Raw genomic sequence first — 6986 nt, 5'->3', positions numbered from 1 at the left:
GGATGGACATACAGGTTATGTACCGCAGGTGACCCTATGGATGGACATAAAGGTTATATACCACAGGTAACCATATGGGTGGACATAGAGGTTATACATCACAGGTGACCCTACAGATGGACGTCAGGCACAGATTGGTGTTGGCCTAAACCAGCAAAGGTACATTTTTAAGTCCAACTATTACACACATTGCAGCCTGCCGCAGCAGAGATCCACAAAAGCCTGCTCAGGAAAAGCTACCTCACAGTGGAAAAATAGAGGAAGGATCTCTGTGTTGCTGTTTGGGCCTCCGTAGCCCATGACACAGGCTTCATGTATGACTGATGCCTGTGTGAAGCACATTGAGAAGATGCAGGTGTCTCTTCACTGCAAAGAGATGAACATGGTAAATTTGACGTTTGCTGCGTGTGTGTTTATGCCCATACTGAGCTGTCAAAATGCTGTTTCTTGAAATCTGAGGGTTTCCTTGGAGGGGGAGGGAGGGGAAAATATGACTGGAGGGGCTGCAGGGCAAGGTGACAACACTGGACTGGGAGGAAGAAAAATAATGGCTGTCAGAGGTCACTGGCAGACCCCACAGTAGACAAGACCACAGTTCAGTGTGAATCAGGATAAAGTAAACGGGGAATGGTGTCGCTTGCCCCAGCTCCTGTGCCAGAGTAGATGTGAGAGTAGAGCATTTACAGATCTTAAAGGAAGTCTAGATTTTGTCTGCACCCGTAACAAAAAAATGAGAAGGGATATAGGTAATGCTCCCCTGCCCTCATAAATACACACATGCGGAGTTCAGAGACCTGCTTGCCTGAGCCTGCTCAGATACCTCAGGGTGAAGTATCAGGTTAGCGGTAAAGCAGCCAGTAGGGCCCAGGTGCAGAGTAAGGTGGTGAAATTTCACAGTCTCATTTTCATTCCACAGCTCTATTACAGTTCTGCCTAGAACTTCTTAGAGGTTTTATGCAATGACCTGAGTATGTATTAGCATATCCTAAACATTTTGTCCCTTACCTGTAACAACTTAAGAAAAATGGTATTTTTGTTGCTACAGGGTATTTTAAGAGTCTAATATTATTTCCCCCTCTCACAGTTAGAATACCACTGAAAAGGTTATCAGTCTTTTATTTTAAAGGAAATGAAACTTGGACATAACTCTGAAAAGATGTGTAATGTATTCACAGCTCTTGCTTCTCATCAAGATTGGGGTTTTTTCCCTGTCATCTGCAAAACTGCTACTTGCAACTCTTATGTGCCTTCCTAGGTCAAATTTCCCTTTTCCTTTCATACACAGGGTAGGTCAATGATCTAATGGTGACCAAGCTCCAAATATTAGTGTGTTTTGGAAAATATGGTAATAGAACTTGGAAATAACACTCAGTCTGCTTTAATTTTAAGACATATTTAAGCTGACATATACTTTTTTTCCTATGTAGATATCCAAAGAAGAAAGAAAGTGATTTTACGAATTTTAAGTTTCCAAGCTTTAAATGGATATGCACAAAAAACTAGTTACATTTTCATTTATAGTCATCAGAAGAACTACTGTTAACCTTCATGTAATGACCCCATTTCTCCACATGAGTAAACTGGTACCTTAAATACATCTTTTCAGGTCAATGCTTTAAATGTGATACTTGCAGAATGACTCTTGTCCTCATTTAAATCAGTGGGCACTGCTTCCAGGACCAAAATTTTCAAGATCAGCCGTAGTAATCTGTATGTATGATAAGGTGACTATTAATCACTTCAAAACTTTTTAAGGAGTTATATAAAAGAGCTGTAGCATACTTTAGAAGAAAACCCAAAGTCATAGCTACTCTTAAGTCTGTGAACAAAGATGACTACCCAAATGTCTTTAAAAACACTGCCAGATGATAAGCTTGCCCTGGGAGTGTGGTTCTCGGTGTCAAGGCTATTGTTATCCATTGCCTCATGCTTTTGTTCTCCTGATAGACCCACAGTACTATACAAAGCTGAGAAAGTTCTTTTCTTTCCTTTTTTTTTTTTTTTGTTTTTTTTTTTTTTTTCCCCAAAAAGGGAAAAAGGGGACAACAGCAAGTTCATCCATCCAGCTCCATCCAGCTCTGAGGTTAGATGCTGCCAGGGCAAGGCTTGCTGCGTCAGAAAGTTGAGCACCATGAACACCGAGAGCTACTCACTCTCTCTGGAAATCAAACCTAACATCATCTCTGGTTTGGCACTGTAAGACAAAATGCCCAAATCAAAGGGTGTTATTCTCTATTTCAGTGACTTCTCAAGTGCTTGGAAGCAAGTATGAAACAAACACTGCTACTATCCCCATCTCCAGACCACTGGAAAAGTAACAGATTTAAACATAAAACATGGTTGGTTTTTTTTCCCCCTCTATAAAACCCATATGAGCTATCATGTTATTTATTTTAAATAAGCTATGATTTGTATAATGTCATGACATTAGATATCTGACACACTAATGGTTATTAAGTCACTATATTATTTTAGTGTTTACTAAAATTATAGTGGTGGTTAGAGTTAGAGCTGTTGTATAAAGTACATAAAAGTGATATTCAGCTTTATTTAAAAAATACAGAACAAATGCACAATTTTTATCCCATGAAGCGCATTTTACAGTAAATGAAAAGCAATGTAATTTCCATCAGAATTTGGAACTAAGGTAACTAAAAATATCGCTGATTACAATTCTGTTGTAAAAGTGAAAAAACAAGCACCATATTCTTAAATATAAGCATTTTTACATTCATAAAAGTTCAAGACTTTTCATTTTGGTAGAGCACTTCAAAGAAATACAAATTTGTAGTTTAGGTTGCATCATAATCATTCTATCTACATTTTAAATGCTCAGCAGCATTATAATACAGAAATAATCACTACAATGTACATATGAACAAAAAGAAAAGTTAAAATGAGTATGAACACTAATGGTTTTTAAAATGATGCACACATAATTATTTTTAAAGATACGTAACACATATTTCATGCCTTACTTTCTGGTAACATAAAAGAAGAAAGCCCTCCTAAACATTCAAATCCTTTTATCCTTTGTCCTGACTCCAACTAAACTTGGTGAAGCTGGAGTTTACTTGGCACAGGGCTCAATGAAAACATACAACGACAACAGAATTTGTCCAACTGACAATAAAAATAATGATATATGTACACAGTTCTTTGTAATGCATGTCTATGCACAGAAATCCTTCAACTTAGCTAATGTTAAGTATTTGATTTCTAAAATCAAATGGAAAACAAATTGGGAGATGGTAAAGGCGTTATATTTAGTTTTGGAAAGGTCCAACTATTAAAAAATTCAGAGGTCCTCAAAACACGTACCAGAAAGAAATACTAAAGGTACAGGAAATTAAATACAAAGATCCTACACTATGTGAAATACCACCCGCTGTTTCTGTAAAATATATATTTACCTAACACTGAGTAATCCCAGTGCTTTCAATGAGCATACTGCAATTTGTAAAACTTCCTGGCAAGTCTAAGAAGAATTAGGGCCCAAGAGCACTAAAAGGTGCTTTTAGTTTCTTTCTAATGTAATCAAGTAACACATGCCAGTCATCATGTGAATTAGATTCCTACTGTACAAAATGCACCTCAGTGTCAAAGGTACCACACCTGATTAAAACGATTGCACAGTCCCACGCAGATTTCCTGCACTGTCATGGATTTCACCCAGCTTGTTCAGCTTTCTGTATCTCAGGATGCTTACGGCACATCTGATAGTGGCACTTATTAAAACCTCCATGAAAACAGTATGCCTTTTATTTCTTAACAATATATATATAATCTTTGCATATGTTTTAGGGAGAAGGTGGCTAGACTTGTACATTTATCATCTAACAAAATACAGAATACGTCTTTCAGCTTTACCAAGTCGTGCCTCTAAATTCATTGTATCATTTGAAGTTTCTGGATGGCACAGTTAAATTCCTAAGTACATAAATAACCCTATATCACTAGTATTGACATTTATTACTGATAATTCTCTAACAGCAAGTAATATAAATGGCTTTAACACATGGTGATATAAACATAATGTGACAGATTTTAGGAATCTAACCAGCATTTGTTGTGCAGGAAAAAGCATACAATTATTAACATAATAGTTTTATCCAGGATAACAGACAATGAAATCTAAGCTACCTCATAAAATTTCTTATGGCAGAATTAGGACTGGAATACCACGAGAAGATCATTTTAGTTAACATGAATTGTACAGAAATGTCATCTTATCTCTTATCCCTCAGAACAAAAAGATTTATTTGTTCTCCCTTAAATATGCTATGGCTTACTTTCTTAAATCCAACTAGATAAGAATAATTCCTCTATGTAAAGGCACATCCAGAATGTACCAATGCAAATACATGTTTTGGAGGATTTATTTCCACAAAGGAAGAAAAAGCTAAGAAGCTACCTCCAATAATAGATATTTTGTATTAACACATACCATTATTATTTGCACAGAACAATTTACAATATCAACAACTATGTTAAAAAATAACAACAGTGATTTAATTCCACCAAACTTGTGCTTTCAGCTGCTGTCTCAGCAAATACAGACATGCAGCAAACACGAGAACAAAATCAGGGTTTGTTTCATACATGGCTCCTGCATAAGGACTAACATGGCTGTCCTTCACACAGCCTGCTCCTGCAAAGTCCCGCTAAAACATCTGGAATTTCAAGACTGCATATACAAATGCATACCAAAATTAGCATAAATATCTTACTTCTGGCTTGTCGCGTTCTTACTCAGCTACTGACTAATAATGACTTTAACAATACACACATATAATAAATAAGCTTTGCGCAGTTGAAGCAACTGAGAATACCCAATGACTTTCCTTTAATTTCATTTTATATCTCATTAGTTAAGTGGATAGTTCCTGTGCTGCAGCTGCTCCCATCTTCCTTAGCAACATTTGTACAAGCACATTCTTTTATTTTCATATAATTAAATTCTCTAGCAAGGGGGGAGAAATATTCATACCAATGAAAGGGGAAACTGTCAATACCCAAAGTGCTGACACATCCATTAGGTAAATAAGCTGGTAAATTTACTTTCTCTAATTATCTCCAGAAGGTTTAGCTAGCACTTGCTTTAGTCAGAAGTTTATTATATTGACAGTATCTCTTCAAAGGAAAATTCCAGTGCAGTATAGAAATTATTTTAATCAGTACAACAAAATCAGTATGGGCTAATGTCAGACAGATGCAAACATACAGACAGGCATGCACACATACATTCTATATGATGGCCTTGGGAGGGAACAGGATCTTCCTTGCACATCACAGAACAGCAGCAATTTGCATCTTGGGGGCCTGGCTCGCCTGCTCTGCAGCATCAGCAACCATAGGAAAAAGTCAGTCTCTGCTTCCCACACACCCAGATGTGTAAGGAATTTTAAAAGAGCTGGGTTTCACTGTAGGCTTGTAAAGACATCAGGCAAAAGCTTTGCCTGAGCACTGCTGGCTTGCTTCCACAGCAATGGCATTTTTTGCAGCTGAGGATTTAAGAGCACCGGGCAAGAACAGGTTAAGAATGTCCTCTGAAAGTATAACCACTGAACGAAGCCGTGCTGCAGGAAAAGCATCAGCTTCTCCATTTCAATTACTCGTGGGATTAAAGCCAACAGAACATACATTCATTTATACAATTTTTGGTTACTTTAAATGAAAACATTTGTTTTGACATATCTAAGGATTACTATATTGGATTCCTTGCAAGAGCCTAGAAAGCCTTAAATTTCTAATATTCCAAACAAGAACATATAGGTTTTTTGTCATTTTTGGCATAAAAATGGGCCCTAGTTGAGAAGTACAATTAAAATAGCAGATCCAACAGACATAGACAGCTCTTTCATTCACTGAGTAGAGGTATTGAAAATTATCAATAGCTCCGGGAACTACCCTGAGAATTCCTATCCGTTCCTATCAACCAAATATTTACTTAGCATATCATCAACTTTTGTTAGTCTAATATGATATTTGAGTCTTTCTTTAACGGTGTCTTGTAAACGATGATGAATTTTGGAAAGAAGTGGCTATAACATGATAAATTCTGGATGGATTATGATTTATTAAAAACCAGTATCCCACTGCCACCTGCCCTATAGTTTCTCCTCATCCTCTACGTTCCATCCATTTTTAAGGACCACCAATCACTAGAACAGTCCTTAGAACAACAGCAGGTGCAGTTAGAGGATGTATACACAGGAACCTCGGTTAAGAGGTAGGTGTTTTGCCTATTGCACGCCTCTTACATTATCCACTCGAACGCTGAGTAGCCAGTAGAGGCCACTGGTGCAACAGCACACATCTGTCCGCTCGCTGCTGCCAGCTGGGCAGGAGCCTCTCCTCACAGGTCAAGCTGAGGAGAAAGGATCAGGCTGAAAACCTCAGACCTGCTCCACGGTGGAATCTCAGCCCATTGCAGGGTTCTCCATCAAGAAGCACTTCTCCTTCTGCCCTTTAACATTTAGGCACACCACTCTCTCTTGCAGCAGAAGTGGTTTCAAGGTTAAAAAGCGTGAAATCTATTGCTGTGAAAAAGAACAGGAGAGAGACAGAAGCAGCTTAACTAGTTTCTTTTTTTTTCTTTCTTTCTTTTTTTTTTTTTTTGTGAAATTCCAGCTATAACAAAAAGTAAGGTGCTTTTCACTGTCAACCAACATAGCTCTCATGGGATCTAAAGTTTTTATACCTAACAACAGAGATTAATACCAATGATTAGTACCAGCAACACATTGCAACTCTCCGTGACAAAGTCCAAGACAGTTCTTACTTTAGGGAAGTTATTTTTATAAATACATTCCTGCAGAATAACTCCATATTGTGGAATCCGTCATAGGACTTAAGCCTATTACTTGCTGAGAAAAAGTGGTAAAATAACTGGGTGCCTTTGACAGGTAACATGACTTTTATGCTGAAAGAACAGTTTCCATTTTCACTGGCTTTAAAATAATTGTTCACCCAGCACTGATGCA

Source organism: Vanellus vanellus (genome assembly GCF_965231255.1).
Source record: "Vanellus vanellus genome assembly, chromosome: 4".
Classification (NCBI taxonomy): Eukaryota; Metazoa; Chordata; class Aves; order Charadriiformes; family Charadriidae; genus Vanellus; species Vanellus vanellus.
This window is presented reverse-complemented; position numbering follows the sequence as displayed.